Below are 27,388 nucleotides of genomic sequence, written 5' to 3' on the forward strand. Positions count from 1 at the left end.
ACTTTTCTGCACATCTATTATGTACAAATTGCTACCTTTTTCATATAAACACTGGGAAAATCAATAAGTAATTGATATTTAGCTAGCAAAACATTTTCCAAACTTTAACTTGGTCTCTCAGATTCATTTTAGTCTTTTTTGGTATGCATATAAATATACTTTTATATTGAATTTAACCAAAACTGAACAAAGGACAACATAACTCTATAGGAAGAAGTGTTCCTAGTACCACTTGCTCTGTGGCTCTGCCGGGCACACAGTCAGAAATCTAAGAGTCATTATCAACCAACTCACTGACTTCCAACCAGTTAGAATTTAACTGTTTTAAAACTTAATTTGTTATGTTTTGGCTCACTATGTGGAATATTTTCTAATCCACTGCCATTCTAATGTTGCTACCTTTTAAAAATTATTCTATTTCTTTCTTCATAAAATAAACATTTTAAAGAACCACAATAAAACTTTTTCCTTGGAATGCCTAGTGATGAAAATCAATGAACCAAAAGCATATACATGAAAGATGATGGGATTATAGATATGCAATTTTGAACAAAAAATCCATATATGCCGAAATTTATACAGTGTGATTTTATACTAAAATACAAGTTAAACAATTAATTTTATAGCTAATACTTTTGAAAGTACAATTGCCCAGTTATGAAAGGAAAGAAATTTACTGTGTCCCTAGAAATGCTGAACATATCTATTCATGATCATAGGTTCATCCTGATAGCTCATTGTAGCAACTCCCTTTAATTGTGTCTCTGATTTCCTTCATAATTTTGTCACCCTTGAATGTATTCTTGAAATTACTTAGATTTTAGAATTTTATGGTAATGGAACCATACTGTATACAATTGTGCATCCCTTGCTTAATTTTATTTTTGTTCAGTATTATGTATCCATAATTTGCATACAGATGCTTTGTTCATTGTCATTGCTATAAGATACCTCATTGTAAAGTTCATTTTCTCATTTTACTGTTGATTTTATTTTGGTTAATTTTAGCAATTATAAAAAACAATATTATGATATTCTTGTAAATTTATCCTGACTCATTTGCACATGAGGTGCTCTAAAGTTTGCGCCTAGAAGACATGGATTATTTGGGGTATATGCTATGCATATGTCAATTTCAGAAGACAATAATAGATTGTTTCCAAAAGCAATTGTACCAATTTCCACTCCAATTAGCAGGTCTAAGGATCCTAATTTGCCCCATATCTTTTCCAGCATTTATTTTTTTATATTTGTCAAAATATGTAAAGCATTACATTTTCATTTAATTTAATTTAATTTAGTTCTTTTTAATTAATAGTAAAGCTATTATTTAATTTATTTGTTATTAGAGAAGTTATAAGTCTACTAAAAAATCATACCAAAAAGATATCTTATGTACTCCCTATTATTAACACCATGGATTAGTGAGATACCTTTGTTACAATTAATGAAATTATACTGTTAACTTTAGTTCATGGTTTACATTAGGGTTCCCTTTTTGTTTATAGTCTTATGTTTGTTTTCTCTATTTTTATTCTAATAAAATAGATAAAACGTAAAATTTCCACTTTAACCATATTCAAGTATATAATTCAATTCTGTTAATTTCATCCACAATGTTGTGATACATCACCACTGTACATTACAAAATTTTTAATAAATGACATATAAGTTTATCTTATTTTATAAAAGGGATAGTAAATAGTATACATACATATGGGCACATATAAGTGTAATTTTTCTACTATTGAAATTTAGGATTAAAATATGCTTGAAATATCTCCCTTGTTAATTTAGGGACTGTACATTTTTTATGTGAGCTCTTTTTTGGTTAATTATGTTGCAGATATATTTTATTTAACGGTTTTCCATGTCTTTCCATATTTTTTCCTTTCACACAAAAATACATATTTCCACCATAGTTACTTTGATCATTTTTCTGTTATTCCTAGTGTTGTCTTCACTGAGATTAGTAATAGAGGTATTTTCTACTAAAAGGGTTATTTGTGTCCTCTCACCCCTACTTTTCTATGTGAATGTTCAAATATACCAGCACCATTGATTGAAAAGTCTAGCTATTCTTTGCTATTTTGCCTCAATTCCTTTTGAAACTTAACCTTATGTATCTAAAGGGAAGGATCTGATTCAATGCTCTCTCTTCCTTTCCTTTGATCTGATCTTTCTGCTGTTCCATTGATCTATTCTTTGAACTTCATTCTTCATAATATGTCTTGGATTCTAGGGGAGGTAGCCCATATCATTTTTTTAGAAGACTAGCTATTTTTGATCTCTCAGGTTTTCATGTAAATTTTATAATGAATTTTCTGGAAGATTTTCATTTAAAATGCATGTGGTAGTTAGATTCAGTTGTTAACTTGGCCAGGTGAAGGTACTTAGATTTTTGTTGCTGTGGACATGAGCCAATGGTACATGAACCTCACCTGTTGCTGATTACATCTGCAGTCAGCTAGGAGGCGTGCCTGCTAATATGAATGATGTTTGAATTAATTGGCTGGTTCTTAAATGAGAAAGCACAATGTAGCACAGCCCAAGCAGCTCAGCATACCTCATCTCAGTGCTCGCAGCTCAGTCCAGGCCTTTGGAGGTGCAGAAAGGAATCACCCCAGGGAAAGTTGTTGGAATTCAGAGGCCTGGAGAGAAGACCAGCAGAGATTACCCTGAGCTTTCCCATGAAAGAAAGAACCTTAGATGAAAGTCAGCTGCCTTTCCTCTGAAGAACTAACAAAATAAATCCCCTCTTTAAAAAGCCAATCCATCTCTGGTGTGTTGCATTCCAGAATCTGGCAAACTAGAACAGATTTGGTATGACAGAATGGGGTGCTGCTGCGGCTTGCAAATACCAGATATGTTGGAACAGTTTTTTGGATGGCTAAGGGGAAGACTTTGGAGGAACTGTGAAGAGAATGATGGAGAAGTCCTGGAGTGCATGAAGAGACTGTTGGTGTAAAAGAACCATTGCTAATTTTTCCCTTTTGTAAAGGGAAAAATTGGAGTTTACAGAGTGAGGACCATGGAAGCTCGGGTCTGAAGCCAAGAAACCTCAGCCAGGAGAGGGGACCCACCCATGTACATGGAGAGGGTGAGTTTACCCTGAAGAGTGAGTGAGGATGAGTCTCCCACCTCGTTGCAGTGGAAGAGTTGTGCTGCCTCAGGCCTTGTAGAAGGTACAGCATCCTCCTTGGGGGACTGGGGAGAGCCTGGCTGCCACCACATGGAGGGGTTGAGTATGTGCCCCAGAATGGCAGAGAACCCAAGGGTGGCCCTGATACCTGGAGAGAATGGAACCAGAGAAAAAGGTGGTCTCCTCAGTGTTCCCTGAGGTTGATTTGGAAAGAGTGGACCACTGCTTATGTCCTTGGAAAGGGTGGAAGTGCCACTTTCTAAAGCTGAAGCATAAATAACTTTCAGACTTTGAAATCCAATGACGTTTGCCCTGCAGGTTTTCCTTCCAATTTCTCCCTATGGATCTTGTGACTGTCCCTCCTTTGCATATTGGCACCAGAAAAATTTTTTTGAGATTCACAGATCCACATCCAGGAGCAAATTTTTTGCACCTTAATATTGTTTAAGGTGATGTGAGTAGTTGCTAAGTTGACAAGGGGTGGACATATGGTAGTTAGATTCAGGTGTCAGTTTGGCCAGGTGAAGTCACCTAGTTTTGTTGCTGTGGACATGAGCCAATGGCATGTGAACCTCATCTGTTGCTCATTACATGTACAGCCAGCTAGGAGGCATGTCTGCTGCAATGAATGATGTTTGACTTAATCGGCTGGTGCTTAAATGAGAGAGTGCAACGTAGCACAGACCAAGCTGCTTGGTGTACCTCATCTCAGCTCTCACAGCTCAGCCCAGGCCTTTGGAGGTGCAGAAAGGAATCACTCTTGGGAAAGTTGTTGGAACCCAGAGGCCTAGAGAGAAGGCCAACAGAGATTACTGAGCCTTCCCACATAAGAAAGAACCTCAGACAAAAGTTAGCTGCCTTTACTCTGAAGGACTAACAAAATGAATCCCCTTTTATTAAAAATCAATTCATCTCTGGTGTGTTGCATTCCAGCAGCTAGCAAACTAGAACAATGCATTAGTCAGACTGTACGATATTGCACTCCACACTTCACAGGTTTGGTTAGTCCTCTAACCCTACTCTCAATTCCAAAACTGTCTCATGTTGAGAACAAGTTATGCAGTCATGTAGCTTCAAATTTCATATTTGTCATATTAGCATTGCTCACTGGAGTTTTGCAGGTTTTCTTTCCCCCATCTGAGTTGTCTACCTAGGTAAGTTGTCCCCTACAGTCTATCCCAGAATTGGCAGTGGAAATTCTCTTTGGGCTTGAAAAAAAGTATCTGCATTTGGAATTTGCATTGATAGAACAATATTTTCATAGTTCACTGATGCTATTATTTTTAAAAGTTATGATAATTATGTAACATTTTATAGTTCTTCATTTGGACTGTTGCCCAAATGTAACTTGTGTTTTCGTACCTGGAAGTAGAAGTCACAATTAAACTATATTTTTATAACTTCCAATTCTGTTCCAAAATTCCCCATCTTGTCTTTCCATTCCGAAACCTATTATTAGTTGTTATTTTAAAATCATTATATAAAATATCTATTCAATGACTTCTACTAATATGGGAAAACTGCATATCCATATGCAAAAAATAAAGTTAGAGCACCTCACACCATAAAGAAAAATCAACTCAAAATGGATGAAGGAGCTAAATATAAGAGCTAAAGCATGCAATTTTTAGACTATGACATAAGGACAAATCTTCATCATCTGGAATTTGATAATGGATTCTTAGACATGGCAACAATAATGTAGGTAAATGTAATTTAGTCAAAATTTAAAATTTTTGTACATTGAAAGAAATTATCAGAAAACTGAACAGACAACCCACAGAATGGGAAAAAGTGGTTCTAAACCATATTTCAGTTAAGGGCTTAATATCCAAAATATAAAAATTACTTTTACAGTACAACAACAAATAACCCAATTCAAAATTGGCAAAATAATTGAATAAACATTTCTCTTATAAAATTATAGAAATGACCAATCAACATATAAAAAGATGTTCAACACCACAGTAGTCATTAGAGAAATTAAAATAAAAACAAGGAAATATTGATTCACACCTCCAAGGATGGCTGCTCTTTATTAATTTTCAAAAATGAAAGTAACAAATATTGGAGAGTATGTGGGAAAACAGAAGTCAGCTGCTTTGTTGATGGGAAGGTAGAATGGTACAGCCACTGTTGAAATCAAGTGGCTTTTCTTCCAAAACCTAAATATAGTATTGCCATATGACCTGGCAATTCCACTTCTAGGTATATACCCAGAGAAAATGAAAACAGAGTTTCAAAGGAGTTTTCATACAACAATGTTTATAGAACCATTATCAATAATAGCCTAAATGTGGAAACAATCCAGTGTCCATTAAAAATGAATGGATAACTGGGCTCTGCAATGGTGACTCAGTGGTAGAATTCTCACCTGCCATACCAGAGACCTGGGTTTGATTCCTGGTGCCTGCCCATGCAAAAAAAAAGAAAAAATGAATGGGTGTTACTGAATGTAACAATACATATTATGCCAAGGCTAAATGTCAAAAGGTGGGGTGATTGGGACAGGGTATGGATTCTTTGTGGAAGAAAAGGAAATATCTTCAAATAGAGTATGATGGTAAAGCCATGTCTATACACTTAGGCTGGCTTGTATAATATGTGAATAAAACTGTTTAAAAATGAACAGAGAGAAGTGCTGGAGAAACTGCAGACAAAGAGATGTTCCTATTCACTGTCAGTAGGGAAATGAGAGTTGCAGCCCCTTGGAGAGCAGTATGATGGTTCCACTGGAGGCTAGGTGGGTTTGCCATATGATCCTGAAATCCCGTTGCTCAGTATATACCTGGACATTTACACAGTGTTATTTATGCCAGCAGTGTTTCTGATGCACAATGAATGGATGTGGCCTAAGAGTCAAAGGATTGCGGAAAGGAAAGGGGAGCTATGGTGTATGCATACAATGGACTACTGATTGGCCACAAGAAGGAATGAAGTTGTGAGACTTGCAACTAGGTGAATGAAACTTAAGAGCTGTATGTTGAATGAAATGTCAGGGGAAAAAGAAAAATATTATCATGCCTCAGTCATATGGACTAATATGAAAAAATTCAGTGAACTAAAGTTGAGAGCATGGGTTATCAGGTTGGGTCCTAGACTGTGAGCTCTAACAATGGTCACATATGTTCAGAAGGTGTAACTGCTAATTCTAAATTCTGAGATACTGAGCTGTTTGAATATAACCTGGTCTTTCTCAGAAATTTTGGATATTTATGTGGCACCTGAGGTTCAGAGTTGGAGCACTGAAGCTACGAAAATCAGCAGTACCCTATACAGAAACCATTTAAAAAGTTGAATAAATGATCAGACATTGAGTGGAGATATGAATTTGAAGCTGATCTGGATAGGATTAAGATATATCAGAAGATTGGGTAAAGGGTAATATTGTCCATATCTTAAAACTTAAACTTCTGTGTGGGACTAAAGGGAGAAATGTGTATTTGGTTGCAAAATTTTTGTTTTAGGTAGTGCATCTATAATTTAACTTATATGGTCACTTTAGTTGACCACCATAAGTACAGGGAATCTTGAATAGAACATAAGATTTTATTGGTTTGTCCAGGTTATCGTGATGCCTTGATAAATCCCAAAGTGATTGGGACAGTGAATAAAGTATTTTCAGGATCCCCTTATGGGGACAGTGAGAAAAGGGGAAAGATTCAATTTCCCCAGTTGGTGAATTTCTGATATTCTTGCAAGCATTAGGGACAGCCAAATCAATAAGCTGAGACCCTGATCTTGGAGGTTGTCTCTATGAAACTTATTCCTGCAAAAGAGAGACTAAGCCTCCTTAAATTTAGACCTAAGTGTCACACCCAGAGAACCTCTTTGGTTGCTCAGATGTGGTCTATCTCTCTAAAGCTGACACAGCAATTGAATGCACTGTCCTCCCCCTGAACCCTACATGGGGCATGGTTCCCAGGGTGTAAATCTCCCCAGCAACATGGGACAAAAATCCCAGAATAAACTGGTGTCTGGCGTCAAGGGATTGAAAAAATCTTCTTGACCAAAAAAAAGAGGATGAGAGAAATGAGAAAAAATTAAAGTGTCAGTGGTTGAGAGATTTCAAACAGAGTTGAGAGCTTACCCTGGAGGTTATTCTTACATATTATATAGGTACCCCTTTTCAGGTTGCAGTATATTTGAGTGGCTAAAAGGAAGTACCTGAAACTGTAGAGCTGTGTTCCAGTAGCATTATTTCTTGAAGATGATTGTATGAAGATATGTGACTGTGTGATTGTGAAAACCTTGTGTCTGATGCTTCTTTTGTCTAGGGTCTGGACAGATGAGTAAAAAATGGATAAAAAAATAAGTAAATAATGGGGGAGCAAAGGTTAAAATATATTGGGTAGTTGGAAATACCAGTGGTCAATGAGAAGGAAGGAAAGGAGTATGGTATGTATGAGATTTTTTCATTTTTCTTTTTCTGGAGTGATGCAAATGTTCTAACAAGTGATTATGGTGATGAATATACAACTATGTGATGATATTGTGAGCCACTGATTGTACACCACAGATGGAATGTATGTAAAGAATGTGTATGTTGTTTTATCAGTAAAAATATTTTTAAAAGTGAATGGATAAAATGTGGTACATATATGCAATGGAATATTATTTGGCCATAATGAATTATGAAACACATTGCAACTTGGAAGAACCTTGAAAATATTAGGTTCAGTGAAATAAGGAAGGTATATAGGAAAAACATTGTTTGATATTACTTAGAAGAAATGACTAGAAATAGCAAGTTCACAGAGATAGAAAGCAGATTAGAGTTCACTGGGTCATATGGAGATGGGGAAAAGGGAGTGTTTTTTTTTTAAAAAAAACATAAAACAAACAATAAAAAACAAAAAAAATCCCACCTATGCCTTTTTTGTAATTTTCTAAATTAATTTTAAATAAAAAAATATGACAACAAAGAAACACTAACATTCCTAACATATCATCATTCCATTCTACATATATAATCAGTAATTCACAATATCATTACATAACTGTATATTCATCATCATGATCATTTCTTAGAACATTTACATCAATTCAGAAAAAGAAATAAAAACACAACAGAAAAGGAAATAAAATGAAAACAGAAAAAATATATATACATACCATACCCCTTACCCCTCCCTTTCATTGATCACTAGCATTTCAAACTAAATTTATTTTAACATTTGTTCCCCCCATTATTTATTTTTATTCCATGTATTTTACTCATCTGTTGACAAGGTAGATAAAAGGATCCTCAGACACAAGGTTTTCACAATCACACAGTCACATTGTGAAAGCTATATCATTACACAATCATCATCAAGAAACGTGGCTACTGGAATGCAGCTCTACATTCTCAGGCAGTTCCCTCCAGCCTCTCCATTACATCTTGAATAACAAGTTGATATCTACTTAATGTGTAAGAATAACCTCCAGGATAATCTCTCGACTCTGTTTGGAATCTCTCAGACATTGACACTTTGTCTCATTTCACTCTTCCCCATTTTGGTCGAGAAGGTTCATTCAATCCCTTGATGCTGAGTCTCAGCTCATTCTAGGATTTCTGTCCCACATTGCCAGGAAGGCTTACACCCCTGGGAGTCATGTCCCACGTAGACAAGGGGAGGGCAGTGAGTTTGCTTGTTGTGTTGACTGGAGAAAGAGGCCACATCTGAGCAACAAAAGAGGCTCTCTTGGGGGTGACTCTTAGGCCTAATTTTAAATAGGCTTGACCTATCCTTCATGGGGTTAAGTTTCATATGAACAAACTCCAAGACTGGGGCTCAGCCTATAGCTTTGGTTGTCCACACTGCTTGTGAGAATATCAAGAATTTCAACTTGGGGAGGCTGAATTTTCCCCCATTCTACCATTCTCTGAAAGGTACTTTGCAAATACTTTTCCACTCACTGATCAAATCACTCTGGGATTCATTGGGGCATCCACCTGTGCCTTTTTATAGTGTACTTTGATGAACATTAGTGCTTGATTCTATTAAAGTTAATTTAGTCAATATTTTAGTCAGTTTTCATTGTTCTGGTTGCAACTGTTATGTAAAAAATCTACCACAAAATTTAGTTAATGAAACTTAGAACAACTTTATTTTGTTCAAAGATTCTATATGTCAAGAATTTTGAGAACACGCAGCTGAAAATTTCTCTCTGGGGGGTTGCTCTCTTTGAATAAATGTTCCTGTTCCAACCATTTCCTTAATTAAAGAAGCAATCTTTTCTTAACTCTCCAGTTTTCTAAATAGCTAAATTTACTACACAGCAGTCTTGGCATGATTCCACAGTTCTCATTTCATACGTTCAATTTAAACCGTGAAAAGGGTGTATGTGGTCATCAGTCCATGTGGAATGATGATCAGTCCAGGTGGAATGAATTATCCCAGTTGACATAAAATGCACAATCTCAATTGCACACCTAAGAAATGGTGATTAAACGGAAGGTTATTTCTACTGGATAGTTTCCAATTTAAAGTTCAAGAATGATCTTTGTATAATCTACTATAGCATCTCCAAATCCTGGACATTTCCTGATGTCCTCTCTATCCACCATGGGGGTCAACTAAAATTGATCACCAGTTCCTAGTAATGTCAAAGAATTTGTATGCTGTCTATAGGCCATTTCACCCAAAACATTACATAACTCTTTCTATCCTCTGTGTGGAGAGCGTATGGGATGATGAGCAAACCCAGGTCCTTTAGTCAAATTCTTTAAATTCTATGGTTTTAATCAATGGGATAAATTCAGCCCACATTCAAATTTTTCCTTTGTTAGTTAAAATCGCCATGAGCAGATTCTTATTTTTCCCAAGCTAATATTTATAGAGGTAATTTTACAGGGTTCTTTAAGATGTGTGGTTCACAGCTAGAGTTGGGGCCAGTTTTTGTTGCCTAAATATTAATAATGCCATCTCAAATCTCTGGCAGCAATTCCTCAACTTTTTCTTCACAATTGAATTTTTAACAGTCATGTAAAAGTTACACCAGTTCTTTTAAAATATTTTCTACTTATCCTACTTTCTTTTTTTTCCTTTTGTGAAATTTATTTATGTTATTTGTGGTAAAATAGACTTACAAAATTACTTTAGTCATTTTAAGTGGACAATTCTTCTACATTAAGGATGGTGACAATCCTGTGTAACTTTCACTATTCCTAGGCTATCATGATATTATTATTTCCAAAAAATTTAGTTCCATGTAGCTCCCTGTTTGATTATTTAAACTATCAGATCAGTTTCTCCCTCCTGAATATTTTCCTGTTCCCTCCAAGAGTGAGATTACATATAGTGCCCCAAATTATGGAGCCACTATTTCAGTATCTAGTCAACATCATTAAATTAGACATATTTCTCTGACTGTAAAACCAACATTCTTTGGGTTGCTTGCAACCATAATATTTCTACAGATTTGGGGGCAGGGGCATTCTATATCTTTATCAATAAGAGAGTGAGTAGTTGCCTTTCTCAGAGTCAATTTGCCAAATCCTTGTCTTTACCCATTGCAAGTCAGTTGTCATATATTTCAGAAAACTGGCCTCACTAAAATTTATAGTCATTTGTAATCAATTTCAATCCAATGATCCCTTTTATTCAGGCTTTTTTTCTTGCATGGGCAAGTCACCAGTAACTGAAGCCAGGTCTTTGGCATGGCAGGCGAGAACTCTGCCTGCTGAGTCACCATGGCCTACCCTAATACAGTTTTATCTACATTTGGCAATGTACCACCTAATTCTTTACTTAAATAATGCATATTATTATAAATTTGTAAAATTTCTGCTCATATTTCTCTGCAAAGTGTTCCCACACTTTGACAAAATCTGTGCCTTACTGGTTGTGACACTAGCTGCCTTTGTAGACTTCCAGTTGATTCATGGTGAGTTCCTTTGCTCAGCTGTTCATGGAAACATGAAATAGCTTCTGTTTCTTTACTCCTTTATATATTTTTTCGACTTCCTACTTAATGGGTTTAGTTTTCAACACTTTTCTAATAAAAGGCAGACAGGGTTGGTTTGCTAAGTTATCCTGTGCTTGGCATTCTTTGCCTAACCACTTAGCCAATGTTCATTCATTCGGGTTTACAGCTTCTTAGTTTTTTTCATTTGGGTAAACCTACACACATAATTCAATGGTAAATATTCATTTCCACATTCTGGATGCTTGAATAACATAAGATCAAAGAGTTCCTGATTATGATAAGCAAAGCTTATTTTAGAGAAAAAAATTCCTGGTTATCCTCCTGATGATAAACAAAAACATGTTTACATGGATGTTTGCTAAAGTCAACATTTTTAGGGCATCCCTTAGAAATAGGAAAGGAGTTACAGACTTACCCCACTAACTGAAACAATAATTTCTCTAATGAATCAAACTTTATTTACTGTCTTGACTATATTTCAACAATTGTTCTTAAAGTCCCTTTTCTCTGATAGTAATACAAGTATCTTTTTTTTCAATATTTCCTGGTATAAGTGGTTTTATTCTTTATCTTTCAGCTTTTTCATGCCATTTTAGATTCTGAAAATATTTCTTTATAGTTATCTTATGCTATGAATATGTTGCTTCAAGTATCTGAAATTCTTATTGACCTAAATCTATACTTGTTTTTCCTTGATGCTCAGAAATTTTTGGTTCCTGCCCTACCTGATGGTATACAAGCAATTATATACCATCAATTAAATATATTATATAATTATATATATTCATAATTATATATAATTATATATTTTATATAATTCATATAATTAAGCAATTAAATTTTTTTCCTGAAATTCTAAGAATCCTTAGGTATTTTGAGTTATCAGCTTAACTGAACATAATCTAATTCTGAGAATATAGAAATTTGCTTTGGCTGAGTGATAGGTATAATACTGCATTTCTAGTAGAGTCTGTAATTCATCTCTGTCAGCCATATTTTCCATTCCATACTGGTTTTGGTTTTACTGCCATGCTTTCAGTTCAAAATGTGTCTCTGCTTGCTTTTTCAGTTCATTTTGTTGGCTTTTGCAGGTCTTTTTTCTTCCTATAGTGCAGTAATACTTTGAAATGTATTGCTTGGCCAGGATACAACTAGATTGTAGAAAGAGCATTATTTTGGAGATGCAGTCCAGCATGCTATTAGAATGGGAAATCCTTCTCTATATCACCAACATCCTCCTCCTAACCATTTTGAGGATATTCATTTATCATGTTTTATGTTACTCATATGTTTCTTAAATTACTTCTTCAGAAAATGCAGTTAAATAACTTCTTCTGTCTAGATATTATTTTCCCAGTTGAACTCTTATTTTCTGGAGAATTGTGTCATTTAGACAGTCATGTAGGCCCATGGGTTAGACATAACTCAATTTGGTGATTTATGTAATATTCTTCAAGCCAAGGGATTGTCATTTAACATCCCTCCTATTAACCTCCTATGTCATTCCCTTATAAGTCCCCCATCCCATGAGGCAATATGCCTGCAAAGAACTTCCCAGGATGACAAAATTCCAAAAAGCTTTTAGCTTTGTAGTTAATAAGCAGATAAAAAGTGTATCAGAAAGACAGAATATGCAATGGTCCTCCAAGGCACCTCATCCATTCATATTTTATCCACAACCTAAAGTTTCCTACTGACTGCAGGGGCAGAGCTGAGTTGGCCTTCTTTCAGTCAGTGTCAGTGGTAATACACAGGTAGTGATATGCCTGGATAATTTTGGGAGAGAAAAAAAATTAACAAGTTAACATCTCCTCCCCAAAATAGTTTCTTACTATAAACTAATCCCTTTCTCAAAAATGGGCTATCTTTTATTTCCAATACCAAGACTAATTCTTTCTGTCTAGATAGGTTTCCTTACAAATGATTTATATGTTTTATTTTGCTTTTTATCTATAATCTATCATTTATTTACTTATTGATTTTTTTCCACATCCATTGCTTAGCATAGATCTAATTCATTTATTCTGCCTCTCCAATCTCCTTTGGAAGAGGTCTCATTCCTTTTACATTTTTTTAACCTTTTGACAACAACTATTTTTTTGCATATTTAAAATATATTTATTACTTTCTAGACTCTAGTTTTTGCACATGTGCATCCTCATTGTGTTTTGGAAGTGAATGGCATACTCACACTTAATCGAACTGGCCTATGATAACCCTGGAAGGCTTTCTTGAGACTGCATCCACCCATAGAAGTTTTCACTCTATTGTTCTCAGGAGTCCCACCATGCACCCAACACATACAAATTTAAAATTTTCAGGTTGAAGTTGCCTAGTTGTGCAGGCAGCGAAATCCAAATTACAATACATGTGAGGCCAAGTTTGTGGTTACTGCTTCTCAGAGGAGATATTTTTTTACTACCAAGATTCATGATGTGAATGTTTTGCTGATAAACAGACTTAATGCAGTTAGCTCTTACAGTGAGAATGCCAATTTTTCAAAGATTATAAGATTTATATGTGGAATTCAATGGAATTTCTTCATTTTCATGTGTCCAAAGCTTTGTACGTTTGTGAAATGTTGGATTTCACGGGTTTACTTATAAGGCTTTGGAAAAACCCCAAGTGAGTTATGTTTCCAATGTCAGGTTTTTACCTCTGTTTTTCTACTTTTTTCTTCATTTTTAAACCAATAGCAATTTAATTTATATTTTGTGAGTGATTATATGTAGAAATACATCTAGTCTTGATTTTCCGGAGAAGATGGCAGCTTAGTAAGATGCGCGGGTCATAGTTCCTCCTCCAGAACAGCTTCTAGGGAAGTAGAAATGATACAGAACAGCTCGCAGAGCCACGACAGAGACCAAGAAGACAGCATATCCCATTCTGGAATGGCTGACTGGCTGGGGGAACCCGCTCCGGTGAGATCACCAAGGGGCACGGGCTTCCCTAGGCCGGGGTGGCAGGTGACCAGAGTCCCTCCCTCCCTCCCTCCCTCCCGGGCCAGCTGGGAGAATTGGATAGGTGGTCCACTCAAGCCACAGTGGCGGGCACCCCCCTCCACGCATGGCCCCCCGGACCAGGTGGGAGAATTGGATTGGAGTTTCCCAAGCCACGAAGAATGGGGATGGGGTTCCCTTCCAAACACGTGACTTCCCAGTATGGCTGGGAGAATTGGATAGGTGGTCCCCTCAAGCCACGGAGGCCAGTGACCCACCACACACGCAGATCCCCGGGCCAGCTGGGAGATTCGGATTGGCACTCCCCCAAGCTGCTTCGGCTGGTGACACCCCCTACAGCGAGAGTTTTCCAAAGTTAAAGAAGCCACAGTGTCTTTTACTGGCGGGACCTGCAGACAGATGAGCACCACGAGTGCCACCTACTGGGCAGGATAAGAAAAACAGAACCCAGAGATTTCACAGAAAAATCTTTCAACCTGCTGGGTCTCACACCCAGGGAAATCTGATTAAATGCCCAGACGCCAGCAGAAGATAATGGATCACACTCAGAAAATTGAAAATATGGCCCAGTCAAAGGAACAAACCAAGAGTTTAAATGAGATACAGGAGCTGAGACAACTAATGCTGAATATACGAAGAGAAATGGAAAAACTCTTCAAAAGCCAAATCAATAAATTGAGGGAGGACATGAAGAAGACATGGGTTGAACAAAAAGAAGAAATAGAAAAACTGAAAAAACAAATCACAGAACTTATGGGAGTGAAGGACAAAGTAGAAAAGCTGGAAAAAACAATGGATACCTACAATGGTAGATATAAAGAGAAAGAGGCTAGAATTAGTGAATTGGAGGATGGAACATCTGAATCCCAGAAAGAAACAGAAGCTATAGGAAAAAGAATGGAAAAATTTGAACAGGGGATCAGGGAACTGAATGACAATATGAAGAGCACAAATATACATGTTGTGGGTGTCCCAGAAGGAGAAGAGAAGGGAAAAGGAGGAGAAAAACTAATGGAAGAAATTATCACTGAAAATTTCTCAACTCGTATGGAAGACCTAAAACTAAAGATCCAAGAAGTGCAGCAAACCCCAAAGAGATTAGACCCAAATAGGCGTTCTCCAAGACACTTACTAGTTAGAATGTCAGAGGTCAAAGAGAAAGAGAGGATCTTGAAAGCAGCAAGAGAAAAACAATCCATCACATACAAGGGAAACCCAATAAGACTATGTGTAGATTTCTCAGCAGGAACCATGGAAGCTAGAAGACAGTGGGATGATATATTTAAAATACTAAAAGAGAAAAACTGCCAACCAAGACTTCTATATCCAGCAAAATTGTCCTTCAAAAATGAGGGAGAAATTAAAACATTTTCAGACAATAAGTCACTGAGAGAATTTGTGACCAAGAGACCAGCTCTGCAAGAAATACTAAAGGGAGCACTAGAGTCAGATACAAAAAGACAGAAGAGAGAGGTATGGAGAAGAGTGTAGAAAGAAGGAAAATCAGATATGATATATATAATACAAAAGGCAAAATGGTAGAGGTAAATATTATCCAAACAGTAATAACACTAAATGTTAATGGACTGAATTCCCCAATCAAAAGACATAGACTGGCAGAATGGATTAAAAAACAGGATCCTTCTATAGGCTGTCTACAGGAAAAACATCTTAGACCCAAAGATAAACATAGGTTGAAAGTGAAAGGTTGAGAAAAGATATTTCATGCAAATAACAACCAGAAAAGAGCAGGAGTAGCTATACTAATATCCAATAAATTAGACTTCAAATGTAAAGCAGTTAAAAGAGACAAAGAAGGACACTATACACTAACAAAAGGAACAATTAAACAAGAAGACATAACAATCATAAATATTTATGCACTGAACCAGAATGCCCCAAAGTATGTGAGGAATGCACTGCAAAAACTGAAAAGGGAAATAGACACATCTACCATAATAGTTGGAGACTTCAATTCACCACTGTCATCAATGGACAGAACATCTAGACAGAGGATCAATAAAGAAATAGAGAATCTGAATATTACTATAAATGAGCTAGACATAACAGACAATTATAGGACATTACGTCCCACAACAGCAGGATACACCTTTTCCTCAAGTGCTCATGGATCATTCGCAAAGATAGACCATATGCTGGGTCACAAATCAAGTCTTAACAAATTTAAAAAGATTGAAATCATACACAACACTTTCTCGGATCATAAAGGAATGAAGTTGGAAATCAATAATAGATAGAGTGCCAGAAAATTCATAAATACGTGGAGGCTCAACAACACACTCTTAAACAACGAGTGGGTCAAAGAAGAAATTGCAAGAGAAATTAGTGAATATCTCGAGGCGAATGAAAATGAAAACACAACATATCAAAACCTATGGGATGCAGCAAAGGCAGTGCTAAGAGGGAAATTTATTGCCCTAAATGCCTATATCAGAAAAGAAGAAAAGGCAAAAATTCAGGAATTAATGGTCCACTTTGAAGAACTGGAGAAAGAACAGTAAAACTAATCCCAAAGAAAGCAAATGTAAAGAAATAATGAAGATTAGAGCAGAAATAAATGAAATTAAAAACATGAAAACAATAGAGAAAATCAATAAGACCAGAAGTAGGTTCTATGAGAAAATCAAAAAGATTGATGGGCCCTTAGCAAGATTGACAAAAAGAAGAAGAGAGAGGACACAAATAAATAAGATCAGAAATGGAAGAGGAGACATAATCTCTGACCTCACAGAAATAAAGGAGGTAATAACAGGGTACTATGAATAACTTTACACTAATAAATACAACAATTTAGATGAAATGGACAGGTTCCTAGAAAGACAAGAACAACCAGCTTTGACTCAAGAAGAAATAGATGACCTCAACAAACCAATCACAAGTAAAGACATTGAATCAGTCATTCAAAAGCTTCCTAAAAAGAAAAGTCCAGGACCAGATGGCTTCACATGGTCCAGAAAGAATTAGTACCAAATCTCCTCAAACTCTTCAAAAAAATCGAAGTGGAGGGAAAGCTACCTAATTCATTCTATGAAGCCAACATCATCCTCATACCAAAACCAGGCAAAGATACTACAAAAAAAGAAAACTACAGACCAATCTCTGTAATGAATATAGATGCAAAAATCCTCAACAAAATTCTAGCAAATCGAATCCAACAACACATTAAAAGAATTATACATCATGACCAAGTAGGATTCATCCCAGGTAGGCAAGGATGGTTCAACATAAGAAAATCAATTAATGTAATACATCATATCAACAAATCAAAGCATAAAAATCACATGATCATCTCAAATAATGCAGAGAAGGCATTTGACAAGATTCAACATCCTTTCCTGTAGAAAACACATCAAAAGATAGGAATACAAGGGAACTTCCTTAAAATGATAGAAGGAATACATGAAAAACCCACAGCTAATATCATCCACAATGGGGAAAAATGAAAACTTTCCCCTAAGAACAGGAACAAGACAAGGATGTCTGTTATCACCACTATTATTCAACATCATGTTGGAGGTTCTAACCAGAGCAATTAGACAAGAAAAAGAAATACAAGGCATCAAAATTGGAAAGGAAGAAGTAAAACTATCACTGTCTGCAGACGATATGATACTATACATCGAAAACCCAGAAAAATCCACAACAAAACTACTAGAGTTAATAAATGAGTACAGCAAAGTAGCAGGTTACAAGATCAACATTCAAAAATCTGTACCATTTCTATACACTAGTAATGAACAAGCTGAAGGGGAAATCAAGAAACGAATTCCATTTACAATTGAAACTAAAAGAATAAAATACCTAGGAATAAATTTAACTAAAGAGACAAAAAACCTATACAAAGAAAACTACAAAAAACTGTTAAAATAAATCACAGAAGACCTAAATAGATGGTAGGGCATACCGTGTTCATGGATTGGAAGACTAAATATAGTTAAGATGTCAATCCTACCTAAACTGATTTACAGATTCAATGCAATACCAATCAAAACCCCAACAACTTATTTTTCAGAAATAGAAAAACCAATAAGCAAATTTATCTGGAAGGGCAGGGTGCCCCAAATTGCTAAAAGTATCTTGAGGAAAAAAACGAAGCTGGAGGTCTCACACTGCTGGACTTTAAAGCATATTATGAAGCTACAGTGGACAAAACAGCATGGTATTGGCATAAAGACAGATATATCGACCAATGGAATTGAATAGAGTGCTCAGATATAGACCCTCTCATCTATGGACATTTGATCTTTGATAAGGCAGTCAAGCCAACTCACCTGGAACAGAATAGTCTCTTCAATAAATCATGCCTAGAGAACTGGATATCCATATGCAAAAGAATGAAAGAAGACCCGTATCTCACACCCTACACAAAAGTTAACTCAAAATGGATCAAAGATCTAAACATTAGGTCTAAGACCATAAAACAGTTAGAGGAAAATGTAGGGAGATATCTTATGAAGCTTACAACTGGAGGTGGTTTTATGGGCCTTACACCTAGAGCAAGAGCACTGAAGAAATAAATAAATAAATGGGATCTCCTCAAAATTAAACACTTCTGTGCATCAAAGAACTTCATCAAGAAAGTAGAAAGACAGCCTACACAATGGGAGACAATATTTGGAAATGACATATCAGATAAAGTTCTAGTATTCAGAATTTATAAAGAGATTGTTCAACTCAACAACAAAAAGACAGACAACACAATTACAAAATGGGAAAAAGACTTGAACAGACACCTCTCAGAAGAGGAAATACAAATGGCCAAAAGGTACATGAAGAGATGCTCAATGTCCCTGGCCATTAGAGAAATGCAAATCAAAACCACAATGAGATATCATCTCACACCCACCAGAATGGCCATTATCAACAAAACAGAAAATGACAACTGCTGGAGAGGATGCGGAGAAAGAGGCACGCTTAACCTCTGTTGCTGAGAATGTCAAATGGTGCAATCACTGTGGAAGGCAGTTTGGCAGTTCCTCAAAAAAACGAATATAGAATTGCCATATGACCCAGCAATACCATTGCTAGGTATCTACTCAAAAGACTTAAGGGCAAAGACACAAACAGACATTTGCACACCAATGTTTATAGCAGCATTATTTACAATTGCAAAGAGATGGAAACAGCCAGAATGTCCATCAACAGAAGAATGGCTAAACAAACTGTGGTATATACATATGATGGAATATTACACAACTTTAATACAGAATAAACTTATGAAGCATGTAATAACATGGATGGACCTAGAGAACATTATGCTGAGTGAGTCTAACCAAAAACTAAAGGACAAATACGGTATGGTCCCACTGATGTGAACCGACACTCGAGAATAAATTTGGAATATGTCATTGGTAACAGAGACCAGCAGGAGTTAGAAACCGGGTAAGATAATGGGTAATTGGAGCTGAAGGGATACAGACTGTGCAACAGGACCAGATACAAAAACTCAAAAATGGACAGCACAATAATTCCTAATTGTAAAGTATTCATGTTAAAACACTGAATGAAGCTGCATCTGAGCTATACGTTTTTTGTTTGTTTGTTTGTTTGTGTCTTTTTTCCTTTTCTTTTTTTTACTAGTTTTATTATTTTTATTTTTTCTCTATATTAACATTCTATATCTTTTTCTGTTGTTTTGCTAGTTCTTTTCCTAAATCGATGCAAATGTACTAAGAAATGATCATGCATCTATGTGATGATGTTAAGAATTACTGATTGCATATGTAGCATGGAATGATTTCTAAACGTTGTGTTAATTTCTTTTATTTTCTTTAATTTATATATAAAAAAAGAAATACATCTAATCTTTCATTTTGTAGCAGTGGAAATCCAACCAATTTCTTGTTTATTTCTAATAAATCCTTTCTTTATAGTGTCTAACACATAGCAACATTTGCTTAAAAAATTAAAATATTGAAACTAAATATTACATGATAGGCCTGTTATGTAGGATTGCAGACTTATGCTATAATCAAAAGTGTTTGAGTGTGAGTTAAGATAAAATAACCTATTATCAAGCTGGATTCCATTTATATATTTTTGTCTTACAGAAGATATTCCAGACCACTTTATAAGTTAATAGAAATGTATTTCATTCATGCAAATTCGTTACAGTCCATGTTCAAGTACTTTCTCATCCTTTACTCCATGTGTCGTTCCTTTTTGTAACTTTTTTTTTGTATTACATACCTTAGAGAAAACCAATCCCATGGGGATACCTTGAAAAATGTCTCTTAAGAAACCAGACCACAATCTAAAATGCAATTTTGTTGTTGTGATTATGCTAATTTAATCAGTCTTTGAACTGCAGGTACTGTAGCCTCATTAGAGCAAAAATGTATGCATATATATATATATATATATATATATATATATATATATATGTACTGCTTCCATCCTTCAAATTTGTCCTTCTTGAGGAAATAGTTAAAGACGTAAAATCAACCTTGTTTGTTTCCATTAACTTTGGTATTTAAGCCTAAATTTTAGTCAATTTAGTTTACCTGGAATTATCTTCTGCTATTTCCTATTTAAATGTTGACCATTCTAAATGTGAAAAATATATACTGGTTCTACTTCTGAGAGCAATGTAAACGGACATGGACATGGAAAATGGCATGAGCTTTCCAAATAAACTGATATCCTAAACTTTTTTACCTTCTTTGGTAAGTTGTATTAATTCCTTTTAATATTTTCTTCTTTCTTTAAATTTTCTCCCATGTGGCTTCCATGCTGTAGGCAATTTAAAATATGATAGTTATACTATGAGTTTTTTATCTCATAGTTGACCTCAGCCAGGTACTTATTACACTATTTAATTCCTTCTTCATGATTGCTACCAAATTTTTTGACATTTATATAAATTTATACAGAAATAGGTAATATAACAATTTATAATTCATTTTAAGCATATTATTTCTTAAATTACAGTTTTCAATCAAATCCATATCTAAAAGCTCTGATCTTTCATTCAGACAATTGAATCAGCTAATTAAGTTGAATATGTTGTCAGATACCCAAGTTGTAAGATCTGTTGGCAATCTCTAAAGAGCATGTGAGAAATCAAAAAAGTATATTATTATTTACATTATATATTATCTCACATTTAACAAGGCAAATTTGCAACATATCACTTGAAATGGTGGTCTGATCTCTAAAAAAGTACTATTAATGATAATAATTAATAAAGAAATTAATATTGCTTAAACATTCTGAATACTCCTAAAATGTAATGGATTGATCACAATGTTATAAAATTTACATAATCACCTTGAAACAAAAGACATAAAACACCACTGTTCTACCTACAGTCAAGGCAACAGCAAATTTTTTGATGTAATTATCTCTTTCAATCCTTACACTGATCTTGGAGAAATAAATAAAATTAGATCCAGGATCTAGAAGTTTAAATAAATTATAAAACAAAGTAAAAACAGTTTTTGGCTTGGGTCTAATGAAGTTTCACCTTCTCTCCTTTGGGGAAATTGAAGTGTTTTAATTAACATAATATAAAATGTAGAGAAAGCAAAATTGATCACAGTTCATGTCTTATCATTTCTAAAACTATACCACAATTTAGTAGAAGAAAATGGAAAAAGAAGTGATTCTTAAGTATGTTCAGCTTTGAAGATAATATATAGGTAACAAACCATCCAATGGAAATTATAGTTTTGGAAAGCCTTAAGTATCTGTTATAGGATGAAGAATATAACAGAAAATCATCAGAGAACAATTACTCAATTTAATTGTCTAAATTTATTTGTGGTCTAATAGAAGCAGGAAACTTCCATCTTGTTCAGTTATGCATGATATGCTTCTAATATCCTCAGTCTCAGAGTCAGTGAACTTTCAGGGCTGCTCTTCTACCATGGCCATGTGGAAGAATTGCCCCCAAACCAAAGTGCAGAATATTTTCTAAAGGTGTCAGGCAAGGGTCAGGTTTTATGTCATGACTTTCAAGAGGTAGGAGATGTTCTTACTGTTTTCCTAGGTCCCAGAAGCCAGAGTCTTGGTACTTTCAAATGTAATCCTTGCAGATACTTGTGCCATTTTACCTTATGATTGAGCCACTTCAAAGTCTACAACAAAGCATATGTAGATTAATTCCACAGATAACTTTAAGAAAGAAATCATTTCAGATGCACGAATTTCATATTCAAAAAAGTTCAGAAGAGAGCTTCATGATGTGATAATGTAGTTTTGCAACAATATACATAATGTGCACTCCTAATAATTCCAACTGTCATTAATATTTTTATCTTAAAGCTAGTGTCACTGTATCATTAAGGGAGGCATTTTAGACACAGATTGAAGCTGGGAGAGACAAGCTGTTTACTTGCCACTGATTTCTATGGAATATAGCTGGATGAGACATTATCACAAGAAAGAAAAAGAGAGAACATCTACTCCACTTGCTCAATTCATTAAAGACAAATATCAAATCTAAAGAAAGAATACTTTATCAAAAAATACAAAGTATTAATGGTTGGCATTTGATATCAATTCATACTTCCTAGATTCCTCTAATAAATTATAATCCCTGTATCATTATTTTTTCACAACAGATTTTGTGAAAACCAGAGAATGAGTTAAGAAAATGGCACAGTTGTTACTGAGTTTATTCTTTTGGGACTGAAAGACCATGCTGAACTCAAAGTTGTGCTTTTTACGTCATTCCTAGTGCTTTATGCCATTGCATTAGTGGGGAATCTGGGCATGATATTCTTAATCTAGGTCACTCCCAAACTCCACACACCTATGTACTTTTTCCTCAGCTGCCTATCATTTGTAGATGCTTGCTATTCAACATCAATTGCACCCAAAATGCTGATCAACCTCCTGGTTGTCAAGGGAACCATTTCTTTCCCTGCTTGCATGGTGCAGCATTTGTGTTTTGGAGTATTTGTCACCACAGAAGGCCTCTTGCTGTCGGTGATGGCATATGACTGCTATGTGGCCATTGAGAACCCTTTGCTTTACATGGTGTTCATGTCTAAGAGAAAATGTGTAGTGCTCATCATTGGGTCATGGGTTTGTGGGATAAGTAACTCATTAATACACACCATAAGTTTAGGGAGATTGTCTTTCTGTGGACCAAATGCTGTCAGCCACTTCTGTGATATTCCCTCACTGTTAAAGCTGTCATGTTATGATACCTCTATGAATAAACTGTTGCTCCTAATTTTCTCTGGGGTCATTGCAATGGCTACCTTGATTGTGATCCTTTCACACATGTTCATTGTGGCTGCTATCCTGAGGATCCACTCAGCAGCAAAGGCAGGCAAAAAGCCTTCTCCACCTGTGCCTCTCATCTGACTGCTGTGACCATATTCTATGGTACCCTAAGCTTCACTTACATTCAACCTAGCTCCCAGTATTCTGCAGATCAGGAGAATGTGGTCTCAGTGTTCTATACACTGGTGATTCCCATGTTCAACCCATTGATTTACAGTCTGAGAAACAGGGAAGTAAATGATGCTGTAAAAACGGTGACAGAAATGAAGATTTTCCCTGTTAATTTTAAGTCACAGTTGATCACATGACATTATGCCAGTCAGTCCTCATTTATTAACATGCATAAGAGTCCATGAATGCTAATGCTTTTAGCAGTGGTACAGGTCTTACCATTCTACACAATTGCTTATCATATGAGGAAGCAGGTCTGAAAGGGAAGGTTCTGTGATTTGTCTAGCTGTTTAATAAAAACTGTAGCCTATCATGCAGGTCTTCTGATGTTCTATTAATCTTTTTTTCTTTTGGGTGCATGGTCTGTGAATTGAACCTGACTCTTCTCCATGGAAGGTGAACATTCTACCACTGAACCACTCATGCACCCCTTCTATTAATCTTTGTATCAATAAAAATACAATATAAGATACAGTATTATATTTCACTGTTATTTGGAGAAAATAAATGTACATATAAAGATTTCATTTAAGGACACAAAGAAATAGTGCTTCCTAAGGGGGAAAAACAACCCTTGAATTGCATGAAAATCTATATGATTATATAGCTGGAAGTTTTTTTCATTTTTAGCATTTGAATTATATACATATTTGAAAGAATAAGAGACCTCATAGAAATAAAAAGAAAGTTGTTTCCAATTTGTGATTTCATGAACATATTTTTGACCAACTTTTTCCTTGTTCTAGGCCTTAATTTCTTCATCTCTGAAAGGAGAGGGTGACTGCCTGTGATAGTAAGGTTCAAGTGTCCATCTGGCCAGGTGAAGATGCCCTGTTGTTCTGTTTCTGTGGGCTTAAATCATCAGTATATGAAATCCATCTATGGCTGATTACATTTGTGGTCAGCTAAGGGCAATGCCTTCCACAAGGAGTGAGGTTTAATTTAATTAGCTGGAGACTTAAAAGAGAGAGGTCAGAAGAGAGCTCAGCAGCTCAGCCTACATCATCTCAGCATTAGTTGCTCAGCCCAGATGTTTTAAGATAGAGAAAGGAATCACCCTGGGGAAAGCCATTGAAACCCAGAAGCGAGGAGAGAGCACCAGTAGATGTCACCATGTGCCTTCCCATGTGACAGAGAAATGCAGATGAAAGCTAGCTGCCTTTCCTCTGCAGAACTATAAATTTTTAACTAAATAAATCTCCTTGTTAAAAGCCAATCCATTTCTAGGGTGTTAAATTCTGGCAGCTTTAGCAAACTAAAACATTGCCCTTATGACTATTTCTGAGATTTTAACAGAAGTCTTATACAATTTCCACCTCAGATTTTAAAATTGTATTTACTGAAATAGGATGACTTGAAGTGAAATTTTGGAGTGATTAAAATTCAAAATTAATTTCATTTCTTTTAAGAATCTCCTTTCTTTTCATTCAAGATTTTGTTTAAAATTTTCAGAAGATGTTGCATATTCAGGAAACTTTCACATTGTTAGAATGCTATTGCATTCACTTTAAATAAGATTATGAAAATTAAAATCTATTTATTGAAGCAGTTCTGTAATTATTTAGTGATTCTATTTTTGCATTATTCTATAATGCCAGCCTTTGCAATTAACAAAAATGCCATGTGAAATATATTTGTCTTAACAACAGTTTAATTGGAATTAAATCAATTTTTTCTGTATTTTAGAGGCACTATTTATTACTAAAATTAGAGGAAGCAACCTGAGATTCTTAAAGCCTATTTGACAGTTAAAACATTTCAAATATCTTTATAATTCCTAGTTCATAGTTGACAGTTCAGGTACATTCAATCTGTTAAGAAAAACTCTAGATTTAAAACATGAAAAGTCTTTTGATTACTTCTATAAAAGAAATTGTGCTGTAAGTGAGAATGTTTTTGCAAATAGATTTTGAAGCATATATGCTATGAATGACAATTAATTAAAATGTATAGGGTGACATGATGGTGGCTCAGCAGGCAAAATTCTTGCCTGCAATGCCGAAGACCCAGGTTCGATTCCCAGTGCCTGTCCATGTAAAAAAAAAAAAAACTGTGTAGGACAGGGGGTGCATGTGCTGCTCAGTAAGACCCATGTTTTCTTCCTGGTCCATGCACTTCCCAAAACAAACAAACAAGCAAACAAAAGAAAGAAAGCAAGCAAACAAAAATTCAACAGAATGGTGTTGCAATCATGGGATACTGACAAAAAGTAAGAATGAAATGTGACCCCTACCTTATAGCATATGTACAGGACAATCATTTTGGATAAGAAGCCAATAACCAGAAATATTAGTTCCAATCACATTAATCATCATCTCTGCAATGATATTATACCTACAGAATAAAGCTCTTCATGTTTAAAAAATGTTAATACAATCATTATGTTCTGTGAAGCTCACAAAAGTCTTGCTATCATTAGTGAGAAAAATTACATGTGAAACTTTATTCTCAGGCAAAAAAAAAATCCTAATCTCTCTATCTAGAAATTACATTTCTAATTCTGTTACTATTTTTTTCTTTTGTGCACGTTTATGTTTTGAATAATTAGTTTACATTTCACTTTGCAAATGCTTGCATACACATATAATATGAAAAATAAATTGCATGATTCCTCCGAGTTTATTATTCTTTTCCAAAAATAGTGCATAAGTCCTTCAATTCTATTCTTTTCCAGATTGCTTAAACTATTCAAGATTATTTACTCTTTCTTTTAAATTTTGGAAATGACTTGCTGGTTTCATCTGTAGGATGATTTGATTAGGATTGTTTTGAATTTATCAATCAGTTTCACTTCTCACATCACTTCATCTTCCAACCCTGGAACAAGATATAGGTCTCCATTTAATTCCTTTGATTTCTTTCATCAATATGTTTCAATTTTCGACATGCAGATCTTGCACATGTTTTGTTACATTTATATCTAAATATTTCATGGATATTTGGGTTTTATTATATACTTTTTCAATTTATAATTGTTTACTGTGAATACAGAAATATGATTGCATTCTGTATGTTTACATTCAATACTATTACATTGCTATATTTGGTTATTAGTTCTTGTTTTATGCATATTGTTTTGCTACATAAACAACCATGGCTTCTGCCAATAGATATGCTTTCTATTTTTTTAGTTACATGGTCCAGGAATTGAACCCGGGTCTCCCACATAGAAGGTGAACACTACTTCTGCATCCCAAATATGTATATTTTTCCTTGTTACAAATAATTGTGTGTGTGTGTATTTATTTTCCTCACCTTATTGCATAAACTGGGAAGTCAATTTGGTGTTAAGTATGTGTGATGAAAGTAGGCGTCTTTGTCTTGTTTTTGGATGTATTCCTCTTATAATGATTAAGTATAATGCAAGATGTACATCATTTTCTAGATGGCTTTTATAATTTTATAAGATGTTATCTTTAGTTTTCAGTGGCTCAATATATATATATATATTTTTTTCTTACATAATCAGGCACTGGGGATTGAACCCGGGTCTCTGGCCTGGCAGGTGAGAACTCTGTCACTAAACGACCATGGCCCACCCTCAACTTCCTAATATTTTAATGAGGAGGTTTGTGTCTATGATCATGAGGGATATTGGTCTGTTGTTTTCTTATATTATAATGTCTTAATTTGGTTTGGTGTCTGGATAATTTCAGGCTCATCAAATGAATGCTTCTCCTCTCCTACTTTCTAGAAGATATTATATAGTTGTCTTTTTCTTATTTTTTTTCATTAAATGTTGGTAGAATTTTCCAGTGACAGCATCTGAGCCTGGAGTTTCCTTTTGTGCAAAGATTTATTTTTACTTGTGAATTCAATTATTTTAATAAATAAATAAAGAGCCCCTCAGGTTCAATAACACAAAGAAGTCAGTTTTATAGTATGTCTTTCAAGGAATTTATCCATTTCATCTATGCTTTCATATTTATAAAAAAATTGCAAAATT

The 27,388-nt window shown here is 35.1% G+C and overlaps 1 pseudogene; it reads left to right on the plus strand.

Moving 5' to 3' along the window:
• Positions 1-3,259: 3,259 nt before the first annotated feature.
• Positions 3,260-23,579, plus strand: LOC143645610 (olfactory receptor 5J2-like; annotated as a pseudogene).
• The last annotated feature ends 3,809 nt before the right edge of the window (positions 23,580-27,388 follow it).

Source organism: Tamandua tetradactyla, chromosome 9 (assembly GCF_023851605.1).
Source record: "Tamandua tetradactyla isolate mTamTet1 chromosome 9, mTamTet1.pri, whole genome shotgun sequence".
Lineage (NCBI taxonomy): Eukaryota > Metazoa > Chordata > Mammalia > Pilosa > Myrmecophagidae > Tamandua > Tamandua tetradactyla.